Source organism: Mesocricetus auratus, unplaced genomic scaffold (assembly GCF_017639785.1).
Source record: "Mesocricetus auratus isolate SY011 unplaced genomic scaffold, BCM_Maur_2.0 Super-Scaffold_4256, whole genome shotgun sequence".
NCBI lineage: Eukaryota > Metazoa > Chordata > Mammalia > Rodentia > Cricetidae > Mesocricetus > Mesocricetus auratus.
The window spans coordinates 121,021,242-121,042,914 of record NW_024429182.1 but is presented as its reverse complement, the minus strand read 5'-3'; the positions used below and the strand labels follow the sequence as shown (position 1 = coordinate 121,042,914).

The 21,673-nt window shown below is 47.2% G+C and overlaps 1 protein-coding gene across 3 annotated transcripts in view; it reads left to right on the top strand.

Moving 5' to 3' along the window:
- The first annotated feature begins 266 nt into the window (after positions 1-266).
- The window catches only part of Klhl25 (kelch like family member 25), a 42,128-nt gene continuing 20,721 nt past the window's right edge, over positions 267-21,673 (top strand). For 2 of the 3 annotated variants that reach the window (XM_005077773.4, XM_021231639.2), the window contains exon 1: positions 16,127-16,285. The gene's annotated coding sequence lies outside the window, so the exon portion shown is untranslated. Of the gene's footprint in view, positions 330-16,126; positions 16,286-21,673 lie in introns of those variants that run through there. The other variant, XM_040730129.1, reaches the window with a different exon arrangement.

The following is a 21,673-nucleotide window of genomic DNA, read 5'->3' as shown; positions in this document are numbered from 1 at the left end:
AAACAGGAGTTGAAATCGAATAGCATGCCCCAGTTTTTAATCAGAAACCGTCAAAGATGAACATAGGGAGCAAGTAGACAGAACTTGGCCACTCTGCCTCACTACACATGGACCCCTGGAGTGGCTTATTCTCTAGGCAAACAGTTGAGTAGCGTGATAGAACATTCTAGAAGGAAGATTCCCTGATGCCCAGCTTCCATTCTAGAAGCCCCCTCTGTGGAATTCCTATGAAGAGGGCTTCCACAACCCACAGCGGAACCACGATCATACCTGCTCTCTGAGCGGCGAATCTCTCCACAAGTTGCCTACGCGGGACAGCGTCTGAGAAGGTGAGCGCACACGGCTAGTCCTCCCAACTGCACTTGTGTGTAGCCAGAGAACAGACCCAGATGCCAGCAGTAAGTATACCAGGAAGTGAGGAGAGGCCCACGAACTGTCATGGGTTCATCTCCGTGGAGTGCTGTCAAGAGGGGCAGAGTAGAGTGCGGGCCAGGACTTCAGAAGCGTCTTACCCTTGGTGCAAAAGTTGGGGATTATGGATGTGGAAGCACGTTTGCCATAAGGCCTGGAAGAATAAGACAATCTTCAAAGCCTCACCTCAGCACTCCAGTTAGGAGGCAGAGAAGGGCTAATGTGATAAAGGAGACCAGGACGAAAGAACCATCTAAGTGTTTTCCACAAGAGACTACATTAGCTAAAGGAGGACAGGACGAAAGAGCCATCTAAGTGTTTTCCACAAGAGACTACATTAGATAAAGGAGGACAGGACGAAAGAACCATCTATGTGTTTTCCACAGAGGCTACATTACACGGAAAGACAAGCATGAAGAAATGGTGGGAGTGGCTGGAAGGAGGTGCAGTGCTTTCCTAGCAAGAACAATTCTACACTTAATTCTCTGTATTTCAGGGCTGGAGGGATGGCTCAGTGGCTAAGAACACTTGCTGCTCTTCCAGGGGACCAGGGTTCGATTCCCAGCACTCACATGGCAGCTCACACTGTCTGTAACTCCCTATCCAGGGGAACTGACACCCTCACAAAGACATACAGGCAGGCAAACACCAAAGCACATAAAAAAAAAACTTGAAGCTGGGTGTTGGTGGCACACACCTTTAATCCCAGCACTCGGGAGGCAGAGGCAGGTGGATCTCTGTAAGTTTGAGACCAGCCTGGTCTACAAGAGCTGGTTCCAGGACAGGCTCCAAAGCTCAACAGAGAAGCCCTGTCTCAAAAACAACAACAACAACAAAATCTTGGTGTTTCTGGGAGGGAAAAACAGATCGAGGAAGGGAAAAGAAGGGGGAGGGAGGGGAGGAGGGAGGAGGGAGGGGATGAGGGGGCAGGCGGGAATGTAAATGAGCAAGGGGATAGAGACCTAGGCCTATAGTCCCAATCCTGTGAGACTGCGGCAGGAGCATCACTTGAGCCCATCACGTTCAAGTCTAACCTAGGTGAGATGGGGACATTCCCACGTCAGAAAAGGAAAGAAAGCTGGGCATGGTGGTGCACACCTTTAGTTGCAGGACTTGGGAGGCAGAGGCAGGCGGATCTGTGTGAGTTCAAGGCCAGCCTGTTCTACAGAGCTAGTTCCAGGACAGCCAGGGCTGCACAGAGAAAGCCTGTCTTGAAAACATGAATCTCATGACTTTAGAACACTAGTGTCTCATTTGTCACTTTTAAAGTATACTTGGAGGTGGCAGCTGACTGCCGAGTCTATTGGCATGTCCTCCGTCCTTGTGCTTATCATCGGAGGACCAGCATCCAAGGACCACATCTGTCACAGAAAACATGCCTGGCTTCCCACCTGCAGCTTATCTAAATGAACCACATGTTAATTACCGGTGTCAGAGTTACACACACGCTTAATACTAATAATGGTAACCTTAAGCTTTCAACCGGCAAACAATGCCCAAAATCATGTTTTTAAGCATCTTATTCACTGTCAATGATCCTAGTCTGGGATTCCCAGGCAGCCAAACCTGAAGCAATCCCAAGGTGCTCCAGCGGAGACTCACAGCGGATGAGGCAGTCAGGGAGAAGAGCCAACTGGGCCCCGCCCAGACTGTCAGCTTCCTAGCTCAGAAACAGAGAAGAGACAAAAACTGTTCATCTAGTTTTGTCTACACCATTCAAAGCTGAACTAGGGGTTGCACTTATGCGAACACACACTGGGGAATCCATGAAGTGTTGACTCACCACTGGCAGGGTGGCGGGCCCTCTAGGTGTGGAGGAGGAGTCACCTGGCACCCAAGAAAGTTGCCTTGCACCGGGACACTGCTCAGACCTGATAAAAAGATGCTGCCAGCAGTCAGGGCCGGAGCCACACAGGAGAGGGAGGTGGGGAATCCAGAGTAGGACATGGGAGGGGTTCACCACAGCTTGGCTACAGAATCCCCATCAAGTAGTACACTTACATCCAAAATGCCGAGAGTTTACTCATTCTCCCCGACCCCCACCCCAAGTCAGGAATAATATGGGTTGCTCTTGAGGACCATGCTGTTACCCATGTCTCTTGCAATAAAGCAAGGGAAAAAAATAACCATGAGAACTGGAAGGAAGATATAAAACTATTATGCAAAGAGATGATGATTGAATTAATTATTGTAATTAAATAAGTCAGTTTATCAGAGACACTGAAGGTTATATTTCTGAGTCAGAGCAACAAACTAATAGAAGATGAAAACATAAAATAAGTACCATTTTACAGCAGTGTCAAAATGTTTCCGAATCTGACAAAGTTCATTGAGCAGCTTAAGGCTGAGAGCTTAAAAAGCAAAAAGACTCAAGAAAAAAATACTGACATTTCAGAAAGCAATGGCAAATGGGCTCTGGGTCCTATATGCTCTGTAAATTTCCCTCTAAGCCCAAATCATTTAAATAAACTAGTGTTTTTCCCTGAAAGGCAATATTAGGAGAATAATAGTAACTGTTATATAGACTGAAATAAAAATAGGTAAAGAAACTGTTGGTATTGGAGAGGTGATTCCGTGGTTAAGGTCACTGGCTGCTGCTCTTCTAGAGGACCCTGGTTCCATTGCCGCAAACTTGTGGTGGCTCACAACCATCTGTAACTTCTTTTGGTCTCTTGGGCACCAGGTACCTGTGTGGCACTCAGACATACATGCAGACAAAACACCCAGACACATGAAGAAAAATAGGAAAAGCAAACACAGAAAAGTGCCACAAGCCTGCTTCTGAGTGCCTCCTGGGGTAAGCTAGGGGATACTGAGTGGGCTTCGACATTCAGTTAGAGAGACCAGAATCCAGCAGATTCCAAACCCTCTTAGAGGTGGAGCCAGAGATGCTAAGCAGAGGAGACTTGGGCATTCCTTTCTTTCTTCCATCCCGGGCCAGAGGGTGATGGAGGACACCCTGCGTCTTTATTACATAAAAGGGAGAAGAGCTGAAATTTCTCAGGAGCAAAACCAGAAAGCCGTGTCTCTGAAGACTTTGGGAGCTGTTCTCCTGGCACTGATAGACGCTATTTAAGGCCCATTCCTCACTGTTCCCCTGAAGCCCTGGCTCTCTGCCTCTCATGCTGAGACTAGTTTCAGTGACAGCCCTAGGAAAGTCGCCCCCATCTGCTGTTCCAACCTTTGGTGCCAGAACATTACCATGTTCTGTAAGGATCCTCTTTTTCTCAAGCTTCAGAGAGCTCCTTGAACTGTGGGTCCTGTGACCTGAAAGTGGGGGCTGTGGAAAGTCTGGCAACAGTAAGTTTCTGGATGTGTAGGGGTCACAAAATTCCTTTGGCATCAAATATATACTGGATCAGAGATATTCGCTGCAGCGTTCACCTAGGTGGCTTCATGAACCTTCACTAGAGCCTTGTTTCTGAACACAGAGATGTGCACTTCATGTTGCAGGGGTCGCTCTACTCTGTAGTGCTGTTAAATACTGCCTAAAACACCTCATCTCAGATCTGAGACTATTATACGTTATGAATCACAGTGTTTTCTACTGTGCATATAACATTTCCTGCTCTTATAGAAACACTGGTGTAATTACAGACAACAAAGACATAATATTTTCTCTCTTTCTTTTACATGTATTTATTGTGTGTACAGTGTCCCGTCTACATGCTTGCCTGCACACCAGAAGAGGGCACCAGATCTCATTATAGATGGTTGTGAGCCACCATAGGGTTACTGGGAACTGAACTCAGGACCTCTGGAAGAGCAGTCAATGCTCTTAATCTCTGAGCACCTCTTCTGCCCTGTAACATTTTCTCACCATCACTCTCCCTTCTATTTTTTTTTCTTTTATTCCTTTTTTCTTAGATGGGGTTTCTCTGTGTAACAGCCCTAGCTGTCCTGGAGCTGTTTCTGTAGACCAGGCTGGCACTGAACTCTCAGAGCTCTGACTGCCTCCGCCTCCCACGTGCTGGGATTAAAGGCACGTGCCACCACACAGTTCACCATCATTCTCAGTGTTGGGTGAAGGTTGGTTTTAGTATCAAGTCACCACAACTTAGAGTCACCTGAGAGCAGGGATCTACATTTTGAAAAACTGTCCTGACTGCCTTAGGTGATGCAGGTAGATGAGGCTGGATGCAGGTGTCACCTTCTGCTAGCATCCTAGATTAAAAACAAAACAACAACCGGGTGGGAAGGACGATTGCTCACCTTGTCTTCACTCACCCTTCCCCTGTGCTGAGGGGTTGGTTCACCATTGCTGCTGCCGCCTCCTTCATAGCTGCCAGGATCAATGTTTCCAGACTCCATTGTTGACGAAGGACAGAGGCTTTCCAGGGACCGTCCAGGGTTTTGTTGACCCATCTGTCTTTATGGATTGAGCAACTGCCAGGGTGTTGGCTTCCCTAGGGACATACAGACACAGGGGACTCCTCCCACTGCTGAGACACCCAGCCCCAGGACCTAGGGACCACCAAGTTCTCATCCTCTCAGATATTAGACAACTGTTGTTAATGTTTTGATGTAAGCTGATTTAATAGTTTTTTCTAAGTCTTTCATTTTTTAAACCTGTATTTATGTTTTATGTGTATCGGTGTTTTGCCTGCATGTATGTCTGTGATATGTGTGTGCAAGCCGTGTGGAGGCCAGAAGAGGGTGACAGATGATTGCCTGCAAGGGGAGTTAGAGATGGTGGTGAGTTACAGATGTGTGAGCAGCCAGTGCTCTTAACTGGGGAGCCATCTCTCCAGCCCACTCATTCTTTTAAGTCACATATTCCTCCCATGAGTTCTGTCCCTCTCGAGCACCCCGCCTAAGACAGTGTGTATATCAAATAAGTCTAACTTCAGACTGGGTGGTGTTCCACAAACAATACATGCTTCTCACCAGTAAGAAAATATGTATTCATCTTTAATAAATGGTAAAATTTCATGTGTACTAAAGAATTGTTTTAAAATAAGTTAAAATCTGTTAGTAGTGTTTGCCTTACATCCCTGTTTTATAGATCTACGTAGCTGGTGTGATGTTTAGTTGTAATCATCATCTTGACCCATCTAGAATCAGCTGAGGAGAGTCTCAATAAGGGATGGTCTAGATTAGATTGTCCTGTGTACTTGTACGTGTATAGTGGGAGAGAGGACTTGATCACATCCTTTGATGTGGGAAGACCGACCCTAAAGGTGGGTGGCACCTTCCCCTGAGTTTGGGTCCTGGGTTGTATGAAGATGGAGAAAGCTGAATAGTGGGCACGTGTACATGAACCCATTGCTCCTTCTCTGACTGTAGAGGGGAACCAGCCTTCTTAAGGGTTGGCCCCTGGGACTTCACTGCTACCATGGACAGTAATCTGGACTTGAGTTAAAATAAACCCCGCTTCCCTGGGTGGATGCTGCCAGGGATTTATCACAGCAACAGGAAATGAAACTAAGACACCTGGGGTCATGGAAGCATTTCTCAGTTGAAAATGGGCCTTTGGGGGAGACTTAGGGAGCCCTACATTGGGCACCAGGACATCTGGTCTATGCTGAATTCCTGGGAGGTTGTCCAACTCTCAGATGGTCTACCTATCGAAATACTAGAAGCCAGAAGAATATACAGGCTCTACATTTCCATCCCTCCTTCCCTTCGTTATCTTTTTTCTTTTTTTGGTTTTTCAAGACAGGGTTTTCCTGTGTAGTCCTGACCGTGCTGGAACTCACTCTGTAGACCAAGCTGGTCTTGAACTCAGAGATCTGCCTGCCTCTCCCACCACCTCCCTGCTCTAAAAAATATTAAAAAAAAAAAAACTCAAGAGCCAGTATCATGAAATGTCTACAAAAAGGGGCAAAAGGAAACTCGTCTGAGGCTGCTCCCCCCCAGCCTGTGCCCCATGTGAATGGCAGGGTTATTTGACTCCACAGGTGCATACAGGTGTTCTTTAATATGCTGTGTGGGGAGCTGCAGTTCTTAAAGGAGAAGAGACACAGACTTACTGGAGCCTTTAGTCCCTGAGGAGTTCCCAAAGTGGGCCTCCAAGTTAGCATCTGGATGGGAACCACAGGGTGTGGATTCCATGAGATAGTGGGAATTTAATTAGTTTGAAAGAACAAAAGGTCTCTTCTGCATCAATGCTGCCACCACCCGATTCTCTAAAGTTTTTTTTTGTTTTTTGTTTTTTTTTTGAGAATCTCCTCTGTCATTCTTTTATCTTCTGTTTTTGACATCAGAGACTGAATCACGGTTCCCTGGAGTCCCGCACATCCCAACTCCCACTCCCTTTCCTCCGCCAACCCAGTCCTTTCAGGGAATCTGCCAACTCAATGTTCTCTGCCGTCCTCTCCGGATCCCAGACACTTGTTTTGTGCCGAGGCTTCCAGATGTCATCCTCCTGTGTATGCTCTGGGTACCAGAGATTGGCTAAGGAGTCGGACGCAGACTTGAGGACAGGTGAAGGTGAGTCTTCTTCTCCTTATCAGGATCATTTTTGTGTGTGTGTGTGTGTTTTTTTTTTTTTTTTGGCTTTTTGAGACAGGGTTTTTCTGTATTGCTTTGGAGCCTGTCCCAGAACTCTCTCTGTAGACCACGCTGGCCTGGAACTCACAGAATTAAGTTCAAGCTCCCACGGGGCTGGAAAGCTGACTCCTTTGTTAAAGTGCCTGCTGCAGAACCATGAAGGCCTGGATTCAGATCCTTCCCATCCATGGAAAAGCTATGAAAATGCATTTGTGCAACTAAAACGGATTACAAGCTTTAGAGGTTGAGTGGATAGTCCACTCAAAATCACTCAGAAATTGGAAGGAAGTGAGGCAAACTTCCCTCTTCCAGAACTGCACAGAAGGTCATGTGAACTGTGAGGACATTCAGTCTTCCCGAAGCCCTCCCATGGTTGACAGAATTCCATTACTCTGACAAGCACCTGAGAGACAATTGCAGGACAGAGTAGGTTTATTTTGTTACCTATAGTGATTTCCACTGTGATTATCTGGTGTCATTCCTTTAGGCCTGAGGTCAGAGCATCATGGCAGTGAGGACATGCAGAGGAATGGCCTGTTCTACTCCATAATCTCAGAGGAAGTAGCACTGTTTGGAGGTGTGGCTGTGTTGGAGTGGGTGTGGCCTTGTTGGAGGAAGTGAGTCACTGTGGGGTGGGCTTTGAGTTTTCCTATGCTCAGGATACTGCCAGTGTCTCAGGCTACTTCCTGTTTCCTGCAAGCCAAGATGCTGCCAGCACCACGTCTGTTTGCACACTGCCATGCTTCCTGCCATGCTCGACACCATGATGATAACGAACTGAATCTCTGAAAATGTAAGGGAGCCATCCCAACTAAATGCTTTCTTTATAAGAGTTGCCGTGGTCACGGGGTCTCTTCACAGCAATGGAAACCCTGAGACCAACCCCTTGCCCTGTTTTTCTGGAAGTCTATAATTTTGTGTTTTCAGTCTATGGTTCTATGTGGATAAGTTTTGTGTAAGATCTAAGACTTGCATTAAAGTTTACTGCTTTGTTGTGTGTCTATTTTAATTGCTTCAACAATTTTGTTTGTTGTTGGTTTTAAATAGTAACCCTTCTGTACATGGTTACACCATTCCAACTGAGTGTCTGGGCAAGGCAAACTTGGCTCCTGATCCTAAGTGTGCTCTCAGAACAGACAAACACACAGAGATGGTAAGAGCATTTGGTTTTTTCTCTAACTCATGTGGTGGCTGTGTCTCTTCTCCATTGGCTAGGGGCAGACCTCACTGTGTTATTCCCTTGGCTAGTCTGAAAAGAATTGGCGAACAGGAAATGAAAGAGGACAGAGGAAGGGGTCACTGCTGCAGGCCATCAGATTCCTGGAATGCGGTAGGAGGCCTTTGTGTAAACCAAGATTTTATTGGGTGGGGAGATTAAACCCTTGCATCTAAGTCTGGAAAGGTGAGGGAGACAGGAATATCTGAATCCCTCATCCTAAGCAGGACTTTAGTGTTCGACAGGAGTCACAATTGATATTTCTACACTTCTTCCATCGAATTGATTCCCTATGTTTGTCTAAAATAAGGCGTGGATCAATATCTGATTTTCTTAGTCTATCCCATTGATCTGTGTCTCCTTAGGGCCTATAAAATAGACAGCTCACCACAATTGCTAAATGTTCTCAGATCTGAAGAAAGGTTTCTCCCACTCATTCTTTCTTCTACATCTTAGACTAAAGCTGCTATACGTTTTTCATAGATGCTTTCTGTCAAGTAATATTCAGTTAAATTTCTGAGAGCTTTGTTTGTTTGCTTGTTTGTTTTGCTTTTTGAGACAGAATTTCTCTGTGTAACAGTCCTGGCTGTCCTGGAACTTGCTTTGTAGTCCAGGCTGGCCTCGAACTCACAGAGAACTGCATGCCTCTGCCTCCCGAGTGCTGGGATTAAAGGCATGCACTACCACTGTCTGGCTTAATTTGTCAATTCCTATGTAATATTTGTTATGAGACACAACTTGAGATATAGATTTAACCTGTATTTTATTTATGTGCTCTGTTTACATGATAGAGATTCCATAATATGCTTACTTACTTTTATATCAGATTGAAAATTTAAAAATCACTCCTTAAAAATTAATTTATTTGGCCAGGTGGTGTTGGCACATGCCTGGCCTACAGAGCGAGTTCCAGGACAGGCTCCAAAGCTACACAGAGAAACCCAGTCTCAAAAAAAAAAAAACAAAAACAAACAACAAAAAAAGTTTTTATTTGATAATCTCATCCATGTGTATAATACACCGTGGTCACATTCACCCTCCACCCTCTTATCCTTCTACCCTACAAACAAAACCCCTCTCCTCCCTTGCTCCCCTTGTCTTGAAGGGGGAACTCAACTTATTACTCCCTTCTTTTTTTTTCCTTTTTAAAATTTAAATTAGAAAGAAGATTGTTTTACATGTCAATCCCAGTTCTCTCTCCATCCCCTCCTCCCCTGCCTCCCACCAACCCCCATCCCATCCCCTTTCTGCTCCCCAGGGAGGGTGAGGCCTTCCATGGGAGATCTTCAAAGTCTGTCATAGCATTTGAAGCAGGGCCTAGGCCCTCCCCTATGTATCTAGGCTGAGATAGTATTCCTTGATGGGGGAAGTCCTGTGTGCTTATTTTATTGGTTGCTGAATAAATCACTGTTGGTCAAAAGGGAAGCAAGATATGTGGGACTAGGAGTTGAGAAGGATTCTGGGAAAGCGAGGCATAGGAAGTCATGATGTAGGAAGCCAGAGGAGTATGAGATCTGGACCCTGTTCTCCGGTAATCGAAGAACACATGGAAATATTCAGATTAGCAATTATGGGTTAACAATTAAGTCAGAGCTAGTCGATTAGAAACCACAACAAACAGCCAACAGCTTCATAATTAATATAGTGTCCTGTGTGTTATTTGGGGGCTCAAACAGCTCGGCAGGGCCCAGGTGGCAGGCGGGAAGACTACATGTTATAATCCCTCTAGTGGAATGGGCTCCCAAAGTCCATTCCTACACTAGGGATAAATACTGATCCACTACTAGAGGCCCCATAGATTGCCCAGGCCTCCTAACTGACACCCACATTCAGGGGGTCTGCGTCAGTCCTATGCTGGTTTCCTAGTTACCAGTCTGGGGTCCATGAGCTCCCCCTTGTTCAGGTCAGCTGTTTCTGTGGGTTTCTCCAGCCTGCTTTGACCCCTTTGTTCATCATTCCTCCCTTTCTGCAACTGAATTCCAGGAGTTCAGCTGAGTGTTTTGCTGTGGGTGTCTGCTTCTGCTTCCATCAGCTACTGGACGAAGGTTCTAGGATGGCATCTAAGGTAGTCATCAGTCTCATTATAGGAGAAGGGCATTTAAGGTAGCCTCCCCACTATTGCTTAGATTCTTAGTTGGAGTCATCCTTATAGATCTCTGGACATTCCCTAATGCCAGATTTCTCTTAAAACCTGTAATGGCTCCCTCTGTTATGATATCTCTTTTCTTGATCTCCTCTATTCTTCCCCTGACTCAATCTTCCTACTCTCTGCTTCCCTCCTCTCTCTTCCTCTTCTCCCCTTCTCTTTCTCCTAACTCCCTCTCCCTTCCCCCCATGCTTCCAATTTGCTCAGGAGATCTTGTGCCCTTCCCCTTCTCCGGGGTGCCATGTATGTCTGTCTCTCTTAGGGTCCTCCTTGTTTCCTAGCTTCTCTGGCAGTGTGGATTGTAGTCTGGTAATCCTTTGCTCTATGTCTAAAATCCATATATGAGTGAGTACATCCTCAGTAAAATGGGAATCAGTCTAACACAAGATCCAGGAATTCCACTCTTAGGCATATACCCAAAAGATGCCCATTCACACAAGGACATCTGTTCAACTATGTTCATAGCAGCATTATTTGTAATAGCCAGAACCTGGAAACAACCTTGATGCTCTTCAACAGAAGAATAGATAGAGAAAATGTGGTACATTTACACAATGGAGTACTACTCAACAGAAAAAAAACAATGGAATCTTGAAATTTGCAGCCAAACGGATGGCACTAGAAGAAACCATTCTGAGTGAGGTAACCCAATCACAAAAAGACAAACACAGTATGTATTACTCCCTTCTGACGTACTGAGTGCTGTCAATCTCCCGTGACTCCTGCAACTGCACCTCGCATGTATATTCATTTGGTATTGATCCAATGTGCATATTATCCTTTGTCTGTGACATTACCTCACACAAATGATGCCATGAAGAATGTATTGGACAGCTTGGGCATTTCCTGTGTAGAAATAAAAGAACCAAACAATAGTTCTCCAAACTTCCAGGGTAGGTGTGTAACAATTCAGAGATATCCTGTAAGTCTTGGAGGATAGCTATAAAACATTACGTTGGATGGGTTAGGTATATAGCTTAGTAGCCTGAGGACCTAGTTCAAACTGAATACCAAAACAAACAAACAAACAAACCCAAAAAACCAAACAACAACAACAACAAAAGTAGTGGAAGAAAGAGGCATAGACTCTGCCTGCACAGCTATGTGTAGGCTTCCTAGCAATCTGGTCTTCTCACGAGAGGGAGACAGGGCGTGTGCCAGCTGGTGCCCCAAATCAATCTTCTTTTTGGTATTAAGCAAACACTATCTCATGAAGGAGATGCCAGCTTGAACTGTTGATTTTATAGCAAACTGTATATAGAGCTGATCCATAACAATTAATTTACGTGCTACAACATGGACTTTTGATCCTTGTGTAGGATGTGAAATGATCAAATCGGGGTAATTAGCATACCCTGCCCCCCAAACACTTGTCATTTGTGTTGGGAACATTCAAAAACCTGCCCTTATAAATATCTTGAAGAACACAGTAGATTTTAACTATATTCACCTTTCCCTGCTGTAACACATCAAGTTTTATCCTCATGACCTAACTGATCTCATTGTAATTACCCACGTAATGTGCCCTTTATATGATAGTTAATATTACATTGACATGAGTGACATCTTGAGATACTGTGTGTGTGTGTGTGTGTGTGTGTGTGTGTGTGTGTTCTGAAACAAAGCCTTATGTAGCACAGACTGGCCTCACACTTATTATGAGTGGACACTGGAATTGAACTTCTGATATTCCTGCCTCTGCTGCCCGATTGCTGGGATTACACCTGTGCCACAGTGCACAGTTTTTGCATTTTCTTAAGGTCATTCATTTTAAGATTTGCTTTCTTTTTGTTTACAGCAATTAAGTAGTATGGTATTTAAGTCAGGTATAGTGTTGCACACCTTTAATCCTAGTACTCAGGAGGCAGAGGTACACATACCTCTGTGTACCTGGCCTACATAGGGAGTTCCAGGACAGTCAGAGCTACAAAAGAGAGATGCCATTTCAAAAAAAGTATATTATTACATTTCTATATGTTTATAAATTTTCTGTTTATTGTCCTGTTGCTAGTTTCTAGGTTGATTCCAATTAAAGTCAAACAACATGTTACATAATTTAAATTATTTGTAAATTTAGTACGGTCTGTTTTCTGGTTCCAGACATAATCAATCTTGTTCTTGATTCATGAATACTTGTTGAAAAGTGTATGTTGAGTTCTACACATCATCCTTGATTTGTTTTTTATGTGTGTCCCTTTTCATGTGTGTGGTGTCTAGTGCATGTGTATGTATGTTTGTGGAAGCCAAATAATAACCTCAAAGGGCCACCTCCAGGAATTCCATCTGTCTCCTTTGAATCAAACTCTATCCTTAGCCTAGAGTTCACCATTTTGGCTAAGCTGACTGGCCAGCAATCGTTTTGTATCCTTCTGTCTCCCCCTAGTATTACAAATGTCCACTCTACCAAGCCCAACCTTTAAAGGTAGTTCTTTGAGATTGAGCTCAGATCATTAGGCTTGCAAGACAAGCAATTTGCTGGTTGACTATCATCCCAGACCCATTCTAGAATTTTTGAGACTTTAAACTAGCAGGTCATGGTGGCAGCACACCTTTAATCTCAGCACTCATAAGGCAGAAATAAGGGGATCTCTGTGAATCTGAGGCCAGCTTGGTCTACAGAGTGAGTTCCAGGACAGCCAGGACTGTATAGAGAGACTTTGTCTTAAAAAGATCCAAAAAGCCAAAACAAACAAAGAAACCAAACCAAAAAGACTTTAAACTGTGGGTTACCTGAAATACTACCTAAATGGCAATCTTCATTGGTTGACATCTGTCACCTGTGCTTCCCTCTTTTATGTTATCACAGCCATATCTTAGCATGCCAAGGGAAATATTTATAAAAAAGGACATATTTTCCAGCTGCCCTTGCATAAACAAACTTGCATCTTATTTATATCATAGTTAATTTCAGCCTTTCTGTCAGATGCAATATAAGAAAGTTCTAAGGAAACGGGGGTGGGGGGGTGGGTGGGTCTGGAAGAGAGGAGAAGTAGGGGGATCCAGGAGTAATGGAGGGAGGGGAAACTTTCGTGGAGATTCATTGTATGAGAGAAAAGCCTATTTTCAATAATAAAATAAAATAAAAAAGAATCCCGCACATTACAAGATTTGCTGGTAGTACTTCAAAACTGTAAAGCCAACTTATGTGTGACTCTGAGGCTTCTGAGGTAACTGTGGTGGGCCCTGCACCTCAGAACTCCATGTGTGCTGGGCTGGCCTGGCAGATATGGGCTCTGCCTGGGATGTCCCAGGGTCCATGGAGGATTGAAGCAGATGGCAAAGCAGGCTTCTCTTTTCTCTCCTTTCAGCTCATGTCTAAATCCTACAATCCAGCACAGGTTCTTGCTGTGACTTCCGTTGATTGGCTATATTTAATCCTCATTTATGTCACTACCTAATTTAGCCCTCAGAGTTGAAGAGGGGAACAGTGATAATGAGAGCCAGATTTTAGATGGTTGGCATGTATAACTTCACAGAGAGCCTTTAAGAAACATTAGCAATGGTTATGAAGTTGCTAAGAATCAATTTTGCATGGGAAACTTCAGCCAACCCACAATTACATAAGTGCTGTAGCTTCATGAAATTGGCAGGGCGCTAAAACTATAAATGCAGACTGTCATTCATTTAATGAAACTATTATTTGATGCCACCTTATTATCCTGCTGGAAAGTTCCTTAACATCACAATTAGGCCTGCTGATCACCTCTGGCCAGGGCTCCTCTTAAATATCAGAGTCCTTCTGTCTTAAATGTCTCCAGATCTTGGCCAAACTCTATTGAGGATTTACTGGCTACAAAGTCCTAGATCTTTACAATAATCATGTGGGAAAGATTTGATGATATTCCCTCTGCCTGCAAGAACCAGACACTCAAAACATCAACTTGCCTGCATTTCCTCAGAGATCTTGAGGGGTAGGGTTAGACAAACCTGGACTTCAGGTTACTTGCAGCTACATGCCCCCCCCGTATGCTTTGTGCCGTGTATGTAGCAAAGTTCTCTTTCTGCCAGGCTAAGCAGCTTTCTGCACAAGGGATCTATGTCCCATTTTCTACCAGTCAGACTGTTATTTGTCTTCCAAATCTTTTGCACCCCCCGTCGCTGACAAACCTGGCTGGCACCAGCCATAAGTGAGACCTCTGCTCTCCAGGATTTACCCCCATCCTTCCCAGGCATGTGTGGTGCTTTGTCACTTTTGTTTGTTTTTAAGAAAGGATCCGACAATGTGACTCCTGTTGTCCTTGAACTCTGTAGACCAGATTATCCTTGAACTCATAGAGATCTGCCTGCCTCTGCCTCCTAGGATTAAAAGTGTGCACCGTTCTGCCTAAACAGTTTATTGCTTTCTTAATTTGGGCTCTTTGTGTCCTTAAGTAAACTGTTTCAACGACTGTCTATTTGGCCCTTTAATCCTGCATTACTTTTGTGGGAGTTCACGCCTACCACTTCACAGGCAACGAGACCAGACACATAGCAAGCTGGTGTGGTAGAAAAATGGACAAACCAAGATTACAAGGTCTCAGAATTATAGCGCATACACACAACACCCCTCTGTGTCATAGGGTAAAGGCATCTAGTAATTCTTTTCGGTTGTTAGTTTGTTTTTTGAGACAGGGTTTCCCTGTATAGCCATGGCTGTCCTGGAGCTCACTTTATAGACTCTGAGACCTTGAACTCAGAGATCCACCTGCCTCTGCTTCCCCAGTGCTGAGATTAAAGGCATGTGCCACCACCGCCCAGACTAGTGATTCTTCTGAAAATGAATTATTGGATGTATTGGTGAGGTGTGATGGCCATTCTTGATCCTCAACTTGATTATATCTGGGATTAGCTAAAACCCAAGCAACTGGGTATATTTATTAGGGATTTTTTTTTGGTTGGATCATTTGAGGTAGGAAGACCTACCCTAAATCTAGATCTTCCGGGGTAGGAAGGCTTACCATCAATCTGCGCTATATCATCTGGTGGCAGTCTATATAAAGGACCTGGAAGAAGGAAACTTCTGTTCTTTGCCTTATTGCTCTTGAGCTCACTGGCGCATTCATTCCGTCATTGGTATAAGAGCTGACTTCTGGATTCCAAGGCATACTGAAGACCAGCTGACATCATTGGTATTAGAGCTGACTTCTGGATTCCAAGGCATACTGAAGACCAGCTGAGACGCCCAGCCTCACAAACGACAATAACTGAATTCCTGGACTTTCTTTCTGGCCACAGCCATTATTGACCTACACAGATCACAGCTTGTGAATCAATCTAATAACTTCCATAGATGTGTGCATATGTATGTGTATGCAGATGCAGACTTTTATCTGTTAGTTTTGCTCCTCTAGAGAATTCTGACTAATAGAGTAAAGAATATTTGAAGGCTATTTTTAAAAAGTTTGGTAAGAAGTAACCGCCATTTTGACAGCTGAAGTGTTTCCTCTCTCCTGGATTCCAAGTGCAGACAGGGATTCCTGGCTGTAGGAACTCCCCAACACTGAAACTAGCCGGGAGTAAATAGTGCTTTCCTTAACGCAGGGAGGGTTAGAGTGCAATTCTGTAAAAAGATCAACAATGGCTGGGATCCGGGAACAGAAAGAGGCATGTGTGTAATCTACAAAGCTGCTTCCTTGGGAAAGCTCTAAGACCAGGTCGCGTTTCTTTCTGCAACTCTGGGCCACCAGGGCGGAAGGCAATGGCCTGTCGCTTTAAGAATCTGGTGGCAGTCGCTTTCTTTTCCTCGCCCCGCCCCTCGCGGTACCGGCGGTCGGGACGGCCGCCTCTTTCTCCTCACGCGGCTGTACTACCGGCTTATTGGCCCATCCGTCACAGAGGCACGGCCTATGATTGGCTGCTGCGCTTTGGGCCGGGAGGCGGGGCGGGAAGGCCGGAGAAACTAGTTTGTTGGCGGCGCCGATGCGGGTCAGCTACGGGAGAGCGGTCGGGACTGGAGAGCTGGCCCGGGGCGGCGGTGGCGGCGGAGGCAGCGGCGGGGACTGCGGGGACTGCGGGGACTGCGTAGTGCGTGGGGCCATAAAGTGAGTACCGGGTCCGGGACCGGGCCGACAGGGGGCGCCGTCGTCTGGGCTTGTCGCCGGGACAGCGACCCTGTGAGAGGAGCGCCCCGCAGGGCGCAGGACCGCGGGCTGGGTTCCCTGGGTTTGGAAAGTGGGGGGCTGACCCGGGAGCGCTCCTCGGTCGAGCTTGGGGACCCCGTATTGCTTTGCTCTGAGCTCCCGCCGAGGCAATGAATTGTTTTGAAAACGGATGTTACGCTCGGGAGCTGCTTCCCTCCCTCGGGAGTGGTTGATTCATTGAGTCCGCTGACTCTTTTTTAAAAAATGACTATTGATCCTAGAAAGAGGAGGCGGCTTGTCTTCGAGGATGCGAACAGCGCAGCCGCGTGCCTGTGCCTAGCCAAGGGCCGCATGCCTAGCGAGGGCCGAGGGCTTAAACAAGGAAAGCCTGCGGGATCTGGCCGTGTAGCCTGCGGGATCTGGCCGTGTGGCCCGCCGCGCGGGACCTTCCTGACTAGGAAGTTGTCTGTCGAGGGAGAAGTGGTGACACTCCTGGAGTCACACCCACCTACCCATTCACGTGTTGCCCGCCCCCCTCCTCCCCCCCCCCCGCCCCCATGGGGCTATAGCAAATGTCCCTAGTCCCCAATTGCTCGGCCCTCCTCCCATACGTTGCTCGGGCTCACCAAGGCCCCCCACTTGACTTCTGCTTCTTTTTCCTATTGTGGACTTATGCCTGTGGGGCACCAGGCACCCTTGGGTGTACCCTAAAGTGCGTTCCGGCAGTCTACAAGGATTTCTTTCCTTTTTAGTTTTGTTATGTAGTCAGGCCAGCCTTGAACTTGGGACCCTCGGGTTCCAGCCTCTTGAGTGCTGAGATTATAAGCAAGTGCCATCATGCCCATCTCAAGATCCTAGAGACTTTACCACAGGTAGTTGGAGGAGCAGGGGGCAACGACCCAGGCCTCTTCCAGTTTATCCGTGCACTGAGGAGTCCTAATGAGTCCTAGTTGCTTTGGCCAAGACACACTGCTGAGGCAAGCAAGATATGCCAGTTGTCTGGGCCATTTGGTTTCACTCTGGCCTGGAGTAGGGCAGGGAGGGAGGGGGACTTGGGACCTGACCCTTCAGGATGCTGGGCCTCTCCTGTCATAGGTGATGCGGTTATGTTCTGAGGACTTTTTATGGGTGTTGCTGAAATGCTTGTGTCTGGGAACTGGAGGGGGGACCCAGGGTGCTCTTATCCTACAGTAGATTGGGTCCCTTAGAGTCTGGTTCTTGAGTTCACAGGCTTTGCCTATGGAGACCGGCAAAGTCACTTTTGTCCCTGGCGCTGTAATTACTGGTATTTCAGATTGGAGTCATTTATCAGGGAGACCAGGGAGACTGTTTAAAAGGAAGCCGGGAAGAAGGAAGAAACCTTTGTCCTGGTCTCAAGCTGCAGCTGGGTTCTGTGTGCTGTGCAGCAGAAGAGCTTTGGGTCAGCTGCCTGTTCCACAGTGGCTCGATCCCTGTGGATGGCATCGTGAGCCTGCGGGCACCAGTGAGGGGAGAGAAGAGTAGGAGGAAAAGAGAAACGGCCCTGCATGTGGGGTGCAGGGGCAGCAGCGCCCTCCTCCTGCCTTTAGAGGGTGAGGGTGCTTTTAGTGGTTCATTTACTCCATTTAGACCCCGCCTTTAGAGAAGGGTGCTGGCACGTGGGTCAGGGGCCTTGACTCATCACGGTTTGCAGAGAGCCCCAGCGACCAGGGTCCCAGGGAGCAGCAGTGAAGGGGTGGGGGCTTCCTGTAGAGGGGAAGGGAAAGCTAGCAAAGGCCTTCCACAATCTGGTTTCCATGCCCTGGGCTGCAGCCATTTCTCCTGCCATTCAGATCTAGGCTGCCTGCATTAGGCACAGGTGAGGTCAGGGGCAGGGAGGGGAGAGGTGGCCAAAACGTTGATTCTTGACTGTGATAGTGGTATGAATTCAGACAGCTCTCCAGGTTCATTGGAGGACCTGGCTTCCCGTGCAGCTTCTGGTGTGTGTGTGTGTGTGTGTGTGTGTGTGTGTGTGTGTGTGTGTGTGTATGTATGTGTGTGTGTGTGGTGTATGTGTGGGGGTGTGACCCTGGGAAGCCTCACCCTGCTAACCAGCTCACTGTTTGAGCCCTGAATCCTTTACTAGCGGGCGGTGTGGGTGTGTCCTGGAAAGGGGCTTGGATCCCTCCCCCTTGTGCAGACTTGGCATCAAAACAGTAGTGGCCACAAATGAATTGCTCATTGAGTTGCTTGTTTGCATCTAATGTGGTAAATTTCATAATTGAATTGCCTCAGCTGATCCGTGCTAGTGAATCCTTCTCAAGTCCAGGAAACGCCTACTTGGGGCCCTGGTGAGGAGGGGCAGGAAGAGGCCGAGCTGAAGCATCCACAGCTTACAGTAAGGGCAGCCCAGCAGGACTTATGCATCTGTTTCTGGGTGACCATATTCCCTTAGCAGCAACAGTGCCCTGAGCAACTGTCTGCTGGTACCACTTCTAAGACATCTAACGCTGCCACACTTGTCAGGACTGTGGGGTGTTAACACATGGGGACACTGAAGGAACTAGAGGGACTTGGAGGTTGGAAGGGCTCCCCCTTAAGTCACTTCGGCACAGGATCATTGGAAAGCCTGGGGTTCAAATGCTGCTTGTGTGTCCCTGTAAGACTGTCTTGACTGCGCCCTGGAATGGTGTCTGGCGTCTAGTGGGCTGCTCTGTCCAGGGTCCTTTTCTGTCCCCTTTGCTCCATCCTCCTGACACAGAATGGAGGTGGGACTCCTGTCCTGTGGTCAGCCTGCATGGGGTCCACAGCTATGGCCCCACCCTTGCCCTCTCCCTCCTTATCTCTTTCTCCATCTTAAACCTTTTCTCCCCAGCCCTGAATTGATGCCCCTTAGGATGATAGAGGGTAAGCGACTTGTGTCCTGTTTTTTAAAGTGACAATTGCTTGGGCTGAGACTGCTCATTGGTAGTATGCTTGCTTAGCTATCATGCTTAAAGCCCTGGATCAGAGGAGATATGGTGCACATAACCATACTCTAGTCCTTGGGAAGTAGAGGCAGGAGGATCAGGAATTCAAGGAAAGCCTGGGCTACATGAAGCCCTGTCTCAAAATGGTGGTAGGAAACACCTTTACTCTCAGAAGTCTGAAATGCCACAGGGGGCATGGTGGAGGGAGGTCAGCAGCTCTCAGAGTTCCAGGACATCCTGGTTTATATAGCAAGTTTCAGAACAGCCAGGGATACAAGAAAGATCCTGTTTTAAAAAAAAGTGTCAGCTTTGTGGTCTTAAAAATCCAAGTTAGAGCCAGGTGTAGTGTGGCACACCTTTAATCCCAGCAATTTTAATTCCAGGCAGACACTAGGGATTACAGTGAGAGCTAGGGATCCAGCTAGAGCTACACAGTGAGACCCTGTGCCAAAGTGATAGGTTAACTGAGAAATTGCAAGATAAATGTTTTAACACAGATCCTGTGTGAAATAAATAAGCTAACTGAGAAACTGCACTGTGCTTTCCATGAATTCATAGTTTTTCACAGACATTTTCCCCACAGTGGAATGCCCCCAAGTTCTGTGGGTCTGGAGGGTTCCTCTGCTTTAGCTCAACCTAGGCCCTAGGCCACTTCCACTCTTCAGCCCATGGCAGGATCCCTCAGACCTGGAGCTGTTGTAGGAAGGACACATAAGCAGGTCCCCTTGCCACCGTGGGTTCAGGAGACTCTTGTAGGAGACAGATGCTTTCCAGACTGTCCTGTCGACAGTCTCACTGGAATGTCCCAGGGTCCCACAAGCTCTAATGCTAAGCATTTCCAAGTCTTGCCTGTCGACCTTGTGTGCAGGAAGAATCTGAGAGTCAGCCTGTGATGGGCAGTGGCTGAGACAAGGAAGAGGTCAGGATCTGGGTGGGTTCTGACTCTAGCTCTACAGAGTGCCTTGGACATCAGATGAGTCATTCTCCCTGTCTGGACCCTCATTTTCCCACGTGTAGAATAAGGTTGCAAGCACAAGCTCCCTCCCAGCTGCCCTATCTCTGAGTAGAGACTGAGTCAGGTCCTGCCTGTAGCTCCAGAGGAACAGGGCTCTTCTCCCCTCAGTCCCCTGGTTACTCCTCAGTTAGGGCTTCACTATGCCTAGGAAACTGGGTCAGGGAAGCTCCAGTCTGGGTCCAGGGGAAGGTGACAGCAAGATGACTCATTTCCAAGGTCTCCCTTGGCTTGTCCTGGGCAGATACCTGGACATCAAGTGTGGGAGCATCTGTGTGATCCCCCTCCCAATAAGGAATAGGATCGCTTATGGGGTGTCCCCTGGGCACAGTGCCAAGGTGGAGAGATGGACAAAGAGCCCAGAGAAGGAGAAGGGATTATGGGAAGCTGGGGGGGGGGGGAGGCTGAGTGCCAGGCTTTGGCAAGCATGTGCCTGCAGGACCAGTTGGATGGCTCCTCCTGCAGAGCAGGGCCATGGGAGAGCTATGTCTGCTGTAGCCTGAGGACCACATCTACCTGGCTTTCAAGCCGCCCACCTCTGCCAGGTGGCTGCTGCCCATGTCAACGATGGCGCAGGAGTAGACTGCAGGGACAGGAGGAAACCAAGCCCAGCTCTTTCCACCTGTTCCTGTTGGGCTCCCCAGGAGGGACTGAGCAGACATCAATGGAGGTTAAGAAGACTAATCTCCTAATTAAGATAAAGAGGTCCTTTCCTTGTTCAAACCCCAGGATGAGCCCCTTTTTGGGTTTGCTTAGCCAGGCCAGTTTGTTTGGGCAGGAGTGGGGTCAGCAGGCAGGGAGCTCTTTTCTAGAGAGCCAAGGCAGCAGCATCCAGAGTCCAGAGTTTAAGTTCCTCTGGGCTGGGAGACTGTGCAGTGAGTCCCTTTATCTACACCTGCCTCCTGAATTTACATCTGGGAATCTGAAGGAGGAGGTATGGTGTCCTGTTCTCAATGCCTTGCAGGTGACTTGGGAGGAAAGTTGGGCTCAAAGAGTTTACACTGGACCTCCACTTCCGGTGTCCAGGATTGGTGGTCAGTGGTCATAGTTCAGCTAGGGTACAAGCTGAATTCTGTTTCCACTCAGGAGAGGTGAGCAAGTGGACATTGCTAGTCTCTTTGTTCCACATGTGTTCAGTGGGCATGCTTCGTCATCTGTTCTCTGCCTGGTTCTGGAATTCAGCAGAGCACAGGATGAGCCCCATCTCCTGCAGCTCCCATTGATGTGGAGGAGGCTGACCACAGGCAGAGCCAATAAATGCAGCTCCCCCAAAAAGGGCTGCAGGGAAAGTTGACTGAGAGGTGAGAGCAGGGGCAACAGGCCAAGGAGCATCTATGGAGACAAAGGGCTTGGGGAATCAATGCTCCTCAGGGTTGGTGACATTTGAGCCAGAGAAGTGTGCTAGGTAGG